This window comes from Triturus cristatus, chromosome 5_1 (genome assembly GCF_964204655.1).
Source record: "Triturus cristatus chromosome 5_1, aTriCri1.1, whole genome shotgun sequence".
In the NCBI taxonomy this organism is placed as follows: domain Eukaryota; kingdom Metazoa; phylum Chordata; class Amphibia; order Caudata; family Salamandridae; genus Triturus; species Triturus cristatus.
The window spans coordinates 169208000-169221541 of NC_140587.1; the positions used below are offsets into that span (position 1 = coordinate 169208000).

At 43.4% G+C, this 13542-nt stretch overlaps 1 long non-coding RNA gene across 1 annotated transcript in view; it reads right to left on the bottom strand.

Moving 5' to 3' along the window:
• Nucleotides 1–11719, bottom strand: part of LOC146830560 (uncharacterized) — a 109987-nt gene extending 98268 nt beyond the window's left edge. Inside the window, exon 1 of the long non-coding RNA XR_014961444.1 lies at nt 11611–11719. This is a non-coding gene — a long non-coding RNA (uncharacterized LOC146830560). The remainder of the gene's footprint in view (nt 1–11610) is intronic.
• Nucleotides 11720–13542: the final 1823 nt, after the last annotated feature.

A 13542-nucleotide genomic window follows, 5' to 3' on the forward strand; every position in this document is an offset into this window, starting at 1 on the left:
GAGGGAGGGTCGGGTTGCTTCTTTGCTGGATAGGCTTTTGCTACTACCTTAACCATTTTGCAAAAAGTGTCATAAAGTCTGCAGTGTCCTTGTTCGTCCATGCTTGTTCCCAACATTCATTCTTGCACATAAATTTGTGTTTAAAATGAAAAATTATTGAACCTAAAAGTTCTGTAAAAATGTCTGGGAGCGTGACTGCTTAACTTGATGGCTTACTGAGGTAATGCAAAATACAAATAGTGAACTGGTGGTCAAGAAAATGAGGAAATGAATACAAAGAACAGAAAAATAGAAGAGTGCTATAAACTGTTCTGAGTGTGGTAAATAGAAATAGAACAATGTACTCTTGATGCGGATTCCCATCAACTGCCAAGGGAGGCCAGTGTCATCACTTGGTAATCCTTCCTTCCTGTCACTACTCCGTATAGCCAAGAGGCCAGTGTAGTAGGCAAGATCAGAGCAGAGTACAAGTTCCAAGGAGAAATCGACCAAGAGTGGCCATATGTATTTCTGTTGACAGGTGTTATGCAGTGCAAGTGAAAAAACTATTAAAAAGGGAGTTGGACAGGGAAAACTATGTTTATTGGATATCTCTGTTCCAATCCAGTTAAAAAGAAGAATCGTAGCGGCAACTTTTAGCAAATAGGTTGCATCATATAGGGGTCAACTAGTTTCAGCCAGTTGGGACTATTTTCCCGGCTTTCTTCAGGACCAATACATAATTGCTACTGCAAGTGAAAAACAAAAAGTGGAAAAAATGACAAGTTGTTAAGTGATACAACCTGGTACCTATCGACCTCACAGGCAAGTAGGGTGTATTTCACTCCTGTTGGAAGAAAATAAAATACAGACGGTAGGTAATGTTCTATTTCAGTATACCTCAGTGCATGCAAATTTAAAGATAGGTTATCAAAGCTGGTTACAACCAAAATGTCATTATATGAGACTGAGCATAACAACTCACCTGACTAGTGTGAGCGTCAGACCTCACCTCACCCGGTAACAACTCAGGTAATTGAGACCCCGCCCTGTAAGTGTGAATCAAATTAGGGCGGATTATTCAACAAACTGAAGGAAAGTGTTGAAAATACAAGAAAAGCGATTAAAAACATGTTGTCCAGCGCGTGTCCAGTAGGAATAAAACATAAGCAGACTGCTTTGTATGCTACTACAGTGTGGAGATGCAGATTCTCATATAAACGGAGCACCGGTGAAAATGGCGCCTTTATACAGCAGTACCCCAGGTGAGTTACAAACAATTAGTACTGCGGCATTGTATTACGGTGACCATAACGCCATGTTATGGTACCGGGGACAGTATAAAAACGAGTCAAAGGCTAGTCGGTCAAGGTAAAGCTAGACAAAAGGGACTCGTGAGATATTAAGGTGTATCTCTAATGGTGGAAAAAACAGACAATTGTGGTTTCTCGCGATGTCTCTCGCGTAAGTAAGTGAAAACCCCGTAAGCGTGGCTGATGGACCGCTAGGGGTGAACAGTATGAGAGTCAAGTCTCCGGCAGGGCATGATCAAAAGGCGAGACGGACTGTTATGATTTATCGCGATGTCTCTCGCGTATGTTAGTTAAACCCCGTGAGCGTAGCTAAAGGATCGCTAGGGGTGGGTAATTAAACCGTAGGGATTACGGAGTCACACATCGAGTAGGACCTAATCAAAAGCATGCCAGATGTAGACGCGCATAACGACTCACCTCTCCGTCGGTGCCTCGGTCCTTCCTGTGTTTGAGGGAGGTACCGAGGCAACGTGTGACGGGAGTTTAAGGACGTGAAGAGGTCATGTGACACTCCACGTTGAGCGCTATGAATTGACTCAGGGGAGTGGCAAATGAAGGACTACAAGATGACATCACTAAATGCGGAAGTCGTAGTCCAGTTGAAGAAACATGAATATGTCGGTAAAAGTAAAGGACAGATATTATGTGCGCATCGTTATCAGATAAAGTAGATGTAACGATGCGTTTTCAAGTTACGATGAGAGTCTCTAAAATATCTGTGTTATGTAAACCTGATAGATAGTCTAGTCCCTGGATACAGTGTGTAACTAGATATCACTAACGGGGCAGAGTTTACAGAGAATGACTCTTTATAAAAGAGTCCACGGAATGGAGTCATTCAGGCCTTTTGTATCGCTTTGGAGTTTAAAAACCCAGCGTTGCTCTTTAGTGAACAAGTATTTGGCTTTATCACTCTGATGGGACTGTATGAATGGTTTTTCCAAAACAGTCCAAGTGAAATCATCTGCCTGGTGGTTCAGATCCAGGAAATGTCTGGTGAGTCTAGTGTTGTCCTTCTTGCACCTGAAGGTACTTTTGTGTTCTAGCATCCTAGTTTTAACCTTACGTGTCGTCATACCGACATATTGCAGATGGCATGGACATTGTATCAAGTAAATAAGGTTATCACTATTGCAGTTGGTGTAGTTCTTCTGTATCCAAGGCCTGGTTAAGCCAAGATCCAGAGTTTTAGTGTGTTTGGTTTGTGGGCATACTGTGCAGTTACCGCACGGGAAATGACCCTGGACAGGTGGGAGGTTCCAAAGGGTGCCTACTCTCCTAGGTTCCTGTTCTCTCGTGCGTGTATGTACTAGTCTGTCCCTCAGGTTGGATCCCCGTTTAAAGGCAAAGAGTGGAAGTGGGATCTTCGTGTTCGTGGTGTTTAAAAAGCGCCAGTTTCTCCGGATGCATTTCTGTATACCATTGGACAGAGTACTGAAGGTGTTCACAAATGTAAGGCGCCCTGATGGAGGTTTTTCTGTCTTGTTCTCTAGCAGAGCCTCTCGGTGGTTGTTGAGAGCTCGTTTGCGGGCATTCTTAACCAGTCTCTTGGGGTAGAGTCTAGCTGAAAGTTGATCCGTGAGGGCATTGGCATGGTGATTGTACAGATCGACGGATGAACAATTGCGTCGCACGCGTAAGAATTGTCCGTATGGTAGATTGTCGCGCAATGCCTTGGGATGCTGACTATCATAGCGAAGCAGCGAATTGCGAGCCATTGGTTTACGATAAAGCTCGCTACCCAGTCCAGTACTGGTTGAGAAAATGGACAGGTCGAGAAACGCTATCGTAGTAGGATGCATCTCTAGTGTGAACTTCAAAAATGCATTCTGTGTGTTGAGCCACTCTTGGAATTGTTTAACCGATTCTTGATTACCCCGCCAAATCACGAGGATATCGTCGATATACCTCTTCCAGAGTCTAATAGACTCATGGAAGGGGTTAGCTTCGTTGAGGACGTGGTTCTGCTCGAATTTGTGCATGTAAAGATTCGCTAGAGAAGGAGCAAAAATACTCCCCATGCTCGTACCTGATACCTGTAAAAAGATCTTGTCCTCAAACTTGAAGAAATTTTCTTTCATAGCCAAGCGCGCTAGGTCCATGATGAAGTTGACCGGAGTGATAGAATTAAGTTCTGTTTCTCTCAAGATGGAGGCAATTGTATCCAAAGTTTCATCTTGTGGTATCGAGGTGTAGAGTGATTCCACATCGAAGGAAACAAGTAGATCTAAACTGGGATTGAAATCTACAGTTGGAAGCAGACGTAGGACATCCTTGGTGTCCTGGAGGTAAGTAGGCATGAGACGTACCAGTGGTCTCAGGAAGAAATCAACAAAAGTAGAGAGGGGTTCAAGCAGGGAGCCAATGCCCGAAATGATTGGTCTTCCGGGCGGTGGTCGCTGCAACTTATGGATCTTCGGAAGTATATAAAAATATGGCATGACCGGATGAGAGGTCTGCAGAAATTCCTTTTCTTGGGATGTGATCCATCCTTCATTGAAGCCTTCCTCTACTTTGTTCGCTATGATCCTACTGATTCTTTCGGTGGGATCTTCCTTCAGTAATCGGTAAAACCTGTTGTCATCAAGTTGTCTCAAACACTCAGTGCGATAAACTGTAGTGTCTAAAATCACTATGGCACCGCCTTTATCAGCTGGTTTTATAGTGATTTCTCTGTCCTCTGTAAGTGAATGGAGTGCCAGCTGTTCATTTCTGGGTAGGTTGCTGTAGCAACCTCTGTTGTTTTGACAGAGGATATTAATTTCTTCAAGAACTGCTCTTTCAAAAGCAAGGACTTGAGGTGGAATCGCATGTGTTGGCGGATTGAAAGTTGAGCGTTTTTTCAGGCCTGTGTTGATGTTCTCTGTGGAGGGCTCAATAACTTCTTTATTTTTGAAAAAATGATGAAGGCGAACCTTCCTAAAAAACTTAGCTAGTTCGCATTGAACCTGGAAGTTGTCGCCTGTGGACGTTGCCACGAAACCAAGCCCTTTATTCAGAACTGTAATTTCAGCCTGTGTGAGAGTCTTGGTACTCAAGTTCTCAATCAAGTCTCCTGTTGGTTCTGTTCGGGTGTTGAAAGGTTCTGTTTGGCCCTGCTCCGGGTGTTCATTTGGGGGGCAGTTGGGGTCTTTTGGTCGTTCCAGTGAACTTGAGCTTGTCGATTTCTCCTCCTGCCTCTTGATCTGCCTGGGCCTACCCCTAAAAAAGACTGGTTGTTAAAGTCTTGGGGGTACATCTGGAAGGGCGCATTGGGTGCTTGGAATTGTTGTGGGGGAAAACCCCATGGGGTCGGTGGCCACCACTGTTGGAATTGTGGCATCGGGTACCCTCTCCAAGGGCGTCTCATCCCTCTACCTCTGAATTGTTGTTTGTTAGGTAGCGGTGTGTCTGTCTCACTCAAATCATCCTCAGAACTGCTTCCTGAGTAGGTAGACCCATACCTTTTGCCTTTTTTATTAAATTCAACAGGTGTATAACCCTCACTAGTGTAGGGGTAAACCACTTCCAGTTTGAATTTGGCCAAGTCTTTTTTAAACTTCTCAATCTTTGAAAGAAGGATGCCTTCTTTGAAGTCTTTGTTAGATTTGTTAGCTTCGTCCTGTTGTTTCTTAAACAATGTGCTTGTGATAGTTGTTTTGATTTGTGCCTCATTAATTTGAATTTCAACCAGGATGGCATCCGCTGCACGCTTGGCCGTGCTGATTATAAGAATCAACCAATCGCGCGTGCAGCGCCATGCTATCAGTGACCAATCTTTTAGAAATTTCTTATCTTGAAGAAATAACCGAGGGACATTGGTCACGATCAGACCTGGGGGGGCGCAGTTACTGCGTAGATATTCTGCCATGATGGCACCATGGATGACAGTGCGTGAATGGGATTTCTTAAGGATCAGAATCTTGTCCCAATCTTCTATATTAGGTGTGCTTGTAGAGGCAACAAGATTACCTAGAATGCTAGGTGTGTTATCCAAAATAGACTGATAGTATGAGTCATCGTATGTGAGTCCACTAAATTCTGCCATGTCGAGGATAGGACAGAGACATCAGCTGTTTCCTCCGGTGTAATTTTCAGATTGCACTTTCAAATCCTGCAATGCCAGTTTTGGTTTTCAAGCTGCAGAGTTTAAATTGGTAATAGCAAAACCTTTTATTTCCACCACTTAGAAATGGCAGAAGAGCAATCTAAATCACTGTATAAAAGCAGGTCATTACAATATACCCATTAGCAAGCATTCTATGCGGTCATTAAAACATAATATGGCCAAACTAAGGCTGATGTTTTAATGCCTCCCAAAATGTAACATTACTCTCTGTTGTTTGCACCCTGTATGTATTAAATGTATACATCTCAAAGAGACACAAACCTTCTCATGTAAGCTCCTCCTACTTTGGACTCATGCATATGATCAGGAAGGTCTTCCAGTGGCTCCCGCTACATACTAGGAAAACCCTCAACCGGCACTCATTGAAAGCTGTTTTGGCTACAGCAATGCCCTCTTGGTTGCAGCGAATTAGTGATTACTTTCTAAGCTGCAGGTGGTTCAGAACACTGCTGCCTTCTTGGTATGCAAAATTCCTCCTCGATCTACATTACAGCCTACACAGAAATGGATACCGTTTGGTCTCATGCACGGAGCTTGGGCACATGATAAGAGAAGTACGCACATATCGGAATTGTTTTTATGGGGTAGCACTGCTCAGTCTAATAAATATAGGCATAACAGACCACAAACAGGTGTCTGCACTTTACTTTAACTTGTTATAATTTATTCTTGCATGTTACGTGGCCGTAATGGAGATCGTATTGTTTTATGCACCGAGTTTAGGCACATGGAAGTGTTAAGCGATGCAAGCTTGAATAGGGAGTAACCATCCCGGATAAGGGGTAGTTCTTCTAGTTACAAAATAAGTGGGCAAAATGGATCAATAACTTTTGTCCATAAATGATGCGATGTGTAAAAGATTATTCCAATATTGGATGCACCTTCCTTGGACACTCACATCGCCACATTATTAGCACAAAAATACTGCACGTGTACACTGTGGGCTCACGAATCAGACACTTAGGAATTTGCATTGTAACAAGCGCCCAATCGGTATACATTTGGGCATAATAACTGGGACGCACACTGTGGGGTGATGTAATTTGCAAAATGTTTAGGGGGTTTCCCATTACTTTTATAATAGGTATACATAATTTTGGCAAGACACTGAAATAGTGATTTACAAAGACTTGTTGTATGTAGTGATTGAATACAAGACTATGGAAGAGCGATCCTTCAAACACACACACTGCAGCCACTAAAGATAAGATGAGACATATGTGTAGGTTACTGTTGGTTGGTTACCTCTCTTCTGTGCATTAATAATGGAGGTATAATATATATTGAAGGAATGAACTACCATTAATTTGCTGATTTGGACAATAGACACAGGTTCGTAGGAACACCAGACTACATTGACTGCTTTGCGATGGTTAGCTGATCACTGGTGACAGCTTCCTTCAACTGCTCATGTAATTTTCAACCTTGGCACTTCTTGGGTGTAATTTAAGCTTCCATCCTCAAGGAAAATAGATGGGTTTATGCTACCTGTGGTTAGATCTGTTCATGCACAATAATCTAACAAGCAGGACCTGTCTTAATAGCTCACACCAATAATTCTTGAACATGTTGTGAAAGGGCCAGTGTGACCCTGGTGACGTCTCTCTGACCACTCTGAGTAGGGATTATTTCTATAGGACATGTATATTTATCATTGTAGCCCTGATGAAGTCTGCTGCCAAATCTGCAGCAATGACAAAACACGTGTTGGCAGAGAATTGATAAACACTTTGAGAGGAATAAAGGCTGTTGGTGTTAACACACAATGGAACTCTGCATTGATTAATTTTCACAGTGCTCAAAGTTCTTTATCTACACAAAACTATCTCCACTGTCTCCCTGTGAGAAAACACTCTATTCCAGCTTCTGTGCCTGGTTCACAAATCTCTGTTTGGCAACGGCCCTCTCTATCTTTAAAAGAAACTCTGGCCATATCTTCCTACTCGGAACCTCAGATCCAAAGTATAACTTCTGGTATGCCCTTGACGCATAGGTATGACCAAATATGGTGGGTGATCCTTTTCCGATCCCGCTCCCTACCATTGGAACAGACTGCCATTTCAAATTTGGTCCTACTCTGATTTTGCTAGCTTTAAAAAAGCTCCTCAAGACTTGGCTCTTCTCCTTTTCCTAATCTTGTGCTCAAGCGCAGAGAGTCCCTTTCGGGAGTGATTAGTTTGAGCTATTCTAAATTTCAATAACATAACATAGCGTTTTTTTTATTTTGTTGCATACACGCTGCAGCAGTCAGCCTACTTTAAATCGGAAGCACAAGGGATTCCAATGTAATTTAGGGACTTTGCACTTCTAAAATAGTAAAAAAACATATAGCTGCACAAACAAGTTTAGGGATAAAAGTGATCTCCCATAAACGAACGCCTGCCTTGTGGTGAGAGTTCAGTGCGTTGAGTAATGCCACTTAATATCATGCTTTATGCATCTAATCCACAGCTATAGCAGTGAATGTGACCACCGCACAGTTTGAGGTGGCACAGATCTTTATAAATAGTAATCTTACTTTTACGGCAATCTAAACAAATGGCAGCTACGAAGGAGTTCGAGAAAATAAACACAGCGGTGCAATCGAGAATTTGGAACCCTTTATCTTACAACGCATACACAAGAGCTTTGTCGCGCAAACCGCAGGGCAGGAAACATCTAACTGCTTGTGGCAATTACAATGCAAAAAAAGACCATGTGAATAGAGCGCTCAACGGAAAACCAAGTTACAGGCCGACAACCTTACAGAGTACCTGGGATGGGGCTCCGTGGTCACTGCTTCTCAAAGGGAACACGGCCCGTTCTCCTCTCTCGCTCACAAAATGCTTCTCCTTCCACCGCTGCGTACTTCGCACTGAATGCAAACACAACATCCAAGAGAGCATTCCCCTAATCTGCCACGCAGACGTCATCGTCCCGCGACACACCCACACATGGGGCGCGACACAGTACTGTGTCACGACACACGGTTTGGAAAACTGTGGACTAATGGATGAAGTCGGGCTGAAAACCCTTACATGTAATTATGTTATACCTACTTTTAGTAAAATCATAAGGTCTTGGCTAACACAGACCTAAAAAAGCCACCGGTCTGGTGCTGGCTTCTTCCTCTGCCTTTGAAAAAGAAGACAAGAGAGAAGGGAAAAAATAAGGAAGGAAGGCAGACAAACAAGGAGGAAGAAGGGCAAAAAGGAAGAGGGAAAGAAAAAAGGAAAGTAGCCAAAAATAAATAAACAAGATAAAAAAAAAGAAGGAAAAAGGGAAGAAAAGAAAATGCAAGCAAAGGAAAGAAGGTAAAAAAGAAAGAAGGGAGGAACAAAAAGGGAAGACAAAAACAAAGGAAGGAAAGAGAAAGAAAAACACGAAAAGGAGAAAGAAAAGAAAGAAAAGGCAAAAAAGAATGAAAGAAGGGAAGAATGAACAAAAGAAAACAAAAAGAAGGAAAAAGGCAAAGAAAAAGAAAGACAAAAGAGTAAAGAAAGAAGGCAAGCCATAAAAGAGAAAAGAAATTTAAAAATAAAAGAAAGGAAAGACAGAAGGCAAAAAGAAATATAAGAAAGAAAGAAGGCACACAGGAAAGAAAGAAAGAAGGAAACAAAATGGCAACAAGTAAAGAAGGCACAAAATAAGGAGGCAAAAAAAGTAAAGAAAAAAGTAAAGTAGGCAAAAAAGAAAAAGGAAAATAAATAAGAAAGGAAAATTAATAAAAGAAAGCAAAAGAGAAAAGAAACATAAGAAGGAAAAGAAAGAAGACATGAAACAAAAAATACAGGAAAGAAGGAAAGAAAAACAAAGAATGAAAGAAAAAGAATGGAAGAAAAAGGAAATCTAGAAGAATATGCATCCCTCTATTCTCTGTGTATCCACATTTTATGTGTGTCCACTTAGCAATTCCCACCAAATCAGAATTCTGTGTCGCCACCTCGGTCTCCAAAATGATGGCTTTTTCATCTGCAAAGGAATGACACCACTGCTCTAATGGGTCTATTGGATAGTGGGCAGCTATGTGATATACAGTGACTGTGCTTTGTGGTAACATTTCCCAGATCTCTTGCCACAACTCCTTACCTCACACCTCTTTTGAATGTATCATCCAATTATGAGCATGCCATATGGGAAGCCAGGTAGCTAACCCATTGGCAGTAGGCCAGAAGGTGGTGTAGATGAAGCATTTTTCAGGCAATTCTTGTTTCAAAGCTTGATACACAGCATTCAGTTCTGCAAACTGGCTATTCTTTCCCTCTCCAGTAGTAGTTAACAATTTCTTGGTCACAGGATTGTACAACACTGCTTTTCAATGCCTCTTAGCTACCACATATCTGGCTGAGCCATCAGTAAAAAACAAATTACTTACCTGTACACAAGTACTGATATCTTTTATAGATTCACATGCTTGAATCTTTCCCGTAGTCATGGTGGGAGTCCCACGGAAACAGGAGAAATAGCAGTATTAAAACATCACAATAGACCTCCATAGAAGACTTTCAAAGGCCTCTGCACGATAGGGAGTGGACAAGGGCTTTGGAATACACCAAGAAAGTGTCCCGTAACTACCGGTTTAAGAACATTCAGTTACATATCCTGCATAGGGCGTATCTAACCCCAGAAAAGTTGCAGAAATATTTCCCCGACGGGGTATTTGGATACCCTAGATGCCTGGAGCCTGCTGCCTCGTTCAGGCACATGTTTTGGGACTGTCCGACACTCTACAGTTACTGGCACACGATTCACGCTACCCTAAAAACGGTCACAGGATTCCGGGACATGGACACATGGGAGGCGTGCGCGCTGGGAATCCATGGCCGGCATAAGCAGCAGAAAGTGGAGAGGAGGTTTGCCTTCCTCATCTTGATCCTCGCTAAACGATGCATTGCCATGCATTGGAAGGCGCCGGGAGAGCCCCCTCTAGCGGCATGGGTGGGGGCTGTCAGGAAGTGGGGTAGAGCGGAGGAAACCACACTCAGAACGGAGGAAGCCCGTGGGATGCGTAAACACCCGATCTCAATGCCCTGGGCCATGTTAATGCACACATTCAAGCAGGAAACAGAGGCTGCGGCGAACCCGAGACTGATAGACCCCCTGGGGGCGCCCGCAACACCGGAGTCCACCCCGGGTAGTGCACAGGCAGGCCAAGCTCCTGGGGTCTCGCAGAGGATGTCCCCCCAGGCCCCACGACCAGATTCCTCATAGGCCATTTTGGATGCTCCCGTCCCCCCTGCCCCCTCCTCACCTCCGCGTGCGCGATTACCCCGACCCTTTCCCACAAGATGGTCCAGCATATGAGCGCGCAGCTCCCAGTACTCCCGAAAGGCGACACAGTGCACCCTCCCTTTCCCTGGTTTCTCCGCCCCCAGTTAGTTCATGGTTACTTAATGGCTGCACTTCTATAGCCCCTGCGACGCCCCTCACAGGGGGTCTAGTCCTACTGCATGGCACCCCTGCGGCGAGGCGATTATAGCGCGCTCCAGTAGGGTGCACCCAGAGGCTGGACCCGGGCACACATCTGCAGCCCCACTCAGGACAGCGACGAACGGCTTGAGGGGCCAGAAGGCTGCACGATTGTAAGGACTGTGCATGGGTGCACTTGAAATGTAAACCTATGTGATAATGGCGATATCGCCTGTGCCCGCGTGTTATACTATCTATAAATGCCAATAAAGAAAGTTTTTAAAAAAAAACAATAGACCTCCATAGAACAGAAAAACTCATTTCAGTAACCTATGAACAGTATTTTATAACATTCAAAGTTCAGCCAAGCACAGCAGAGACCTTAGAGTTCCCTTACCGAGCCTCCATACCTCAGATTTCGAGCACAAGTGTATAGGTATATAAAACTCTGAGGTAAATGGTGAGCCTAATAGGGGATGAGGGAGGGTCACATGTGAATCTATAAAATATATCAATACTGGAGAACCACAGTGTACAAGTAAGTAACTTGTTTCATCTCCAGTATTGTATCTTTTATAGCTTCACGTTTTTAAAGCTACAATCAGACTATTAAGCAGTGTAACAACAAGAGAAAAAGAAAGGCGGCGGGTCGTTGAACTATCCCACCATGACATAAATTTAAAACATCAGAAAACAAAGAAGAAATGAAAAAAGAAAACATGTCAATAGTCCGGTATATACATACAGTTTTTACAACCCAACATGAAAGTATAAAATAACCAACCAGTATGTAAAGAAAAAAGGAGGCTAAAAGCCGCCCACCTTAAGTAAAGAGGCGTCGAAGTGCAGCTTGTCCAACAGCTATATATGCCTTCATCCAACCATTGATGCAATAATGCTTCGTTAATGTGTGAGCGTTCGCCAATATTTCTGCCCTGCATTTGTCAGAAAGGGATGCTCCTGCAAACAGGGCTGAGGAAGTCGCCACTTTCCTAGTTGAGTGAGCTTGCGTTTTCATAGGAAGCGGGTTGAGGTGACCCTAACGAGCGATGCTGGCCCTTGTTGAGGCTTGTCCTTTCCTAGGTGCAGAGAAAGAGATTAGTAACAGAGGATTTACGGAAGATCTTCATTCTTTGTAGAAAAAATGTAAAACCACCTTAAATATCCAGTGAATTCAATGCCCTCTCCGCTGCCGTGGATGGATTCGGAAAGAACATTTGTAAGACAATTGGCTCATTGAGGTGGTTCGTTGAAAGCACGTTGGGTATAAAAGAAAGATTTGTGCATAGGACAACCTTGTCTGGCAAATTGAAGATATGGTTCTTTTATAGTGAAAGCTTGGATTTCATTGATATGTCTGGCAGAAGTAATGGCCAAGAGAAAAGCCACCCTCCAAGAAAGAAACTTAAATTCACATTTGTGTACTGGTTCAAATGGAGGACGCATTAGCTGAGACAGGACTGCATTTAATTGCCATAGCAATGGAGGAGGTTTAACAGGAGGAAAAGCCCTAAAGAGTCCCTTCATAAATTCTTTGATAAGTTGATTAGATCACAAGGAAGCTTGATTTAAACGTCTTTCATATCTAAAAATTGAAGCAAGATGAAATTTAATGGAAGAGTTAGAAAATCCTGATTTGGCTAGATGCAAGAGAAAGCAGCACCTGCGCCGGGACGATGAAAAAGGATGCAATCCTTGGGAGAGAAACCTTCCACACAATCTCTTCCATTTAGCTGTTTAACATTTCGGCGTTTATGGAGTTCAAGACTTCTATAGTATTGAAGAACACTCCTCGGAAAGTATTAAATCCCCAAATTCAGTGTGGTGTTGAGCCAAGTCGACAAATGAAGAGAAGCAATTTGTGGATTAACCACTTGGCCCTGGTTCATGCAGAGAAAATCCTCCCTTGGAGGAAAGAGAATCGGAGCTCAATCTGATAGATGATGCAGCTTGGTGTACCAGAACTGTCTTGCCCACCTGGAAGCAATGAGAATGAGCCTACACAGCTTTTGCTTCATTTTCAGAAGTACCCGGGGAATGAGTTAAAACGGGGGGAAAGGCGTAAGCGAACATCCCCATCCAAGAAAACTGGAATCCACCAGGCCATCGCGGCTCTCATCGCTGCTGGAAAGTGAACCTTGTGTTTGAATGAAGCTTGACACTGAATCCACTGCAAATTGAGCTGCTCCTCCAGCAGTTGCATGCGGGGACGGCAATTGGGAATTAGTGGGATGCAAGAGGACATCATCTTCAGCATGGGCTTGTACTGTCTCACAGAAACAAACTTTTCTGTACCTGAATACGCAATATTCTCTCTTGAGTGGAATAGGCCTTGCAGTGATCCGTGTCCAGATGTGCACCCAGAAAAATCAGCTATTTGGCTGGAATAATGTATGATTTTTCCAGATTGATGCAAAGACCTAGAGACTGAAAGAGATTCAGACAGGCCCTTGTTGAAATTTCTGCTGCTTGAAAGATCAGCGCTTTCATGAGCCAATCTTCCAGGTAGGTTAACAGCTGGTGACTTGAACGTTTTAAAAAGGCCGCTAGCAGTGCCATGCACTTGTTAAACATGCTATGAGCGGATTCCAAACCAGATGGAAGCACTTTGAATTGGTAATGGCGCTTTGCCACTTCAAACCGGAGAAATGTTCGATGGTGAGGATGGATGGGAATATGAAAATAGACGTCAAGGAGATCGAGTGAAGCCATATAATCCCCTTTTATCATGCAAAGAATCTCCTGAAGAGAGAG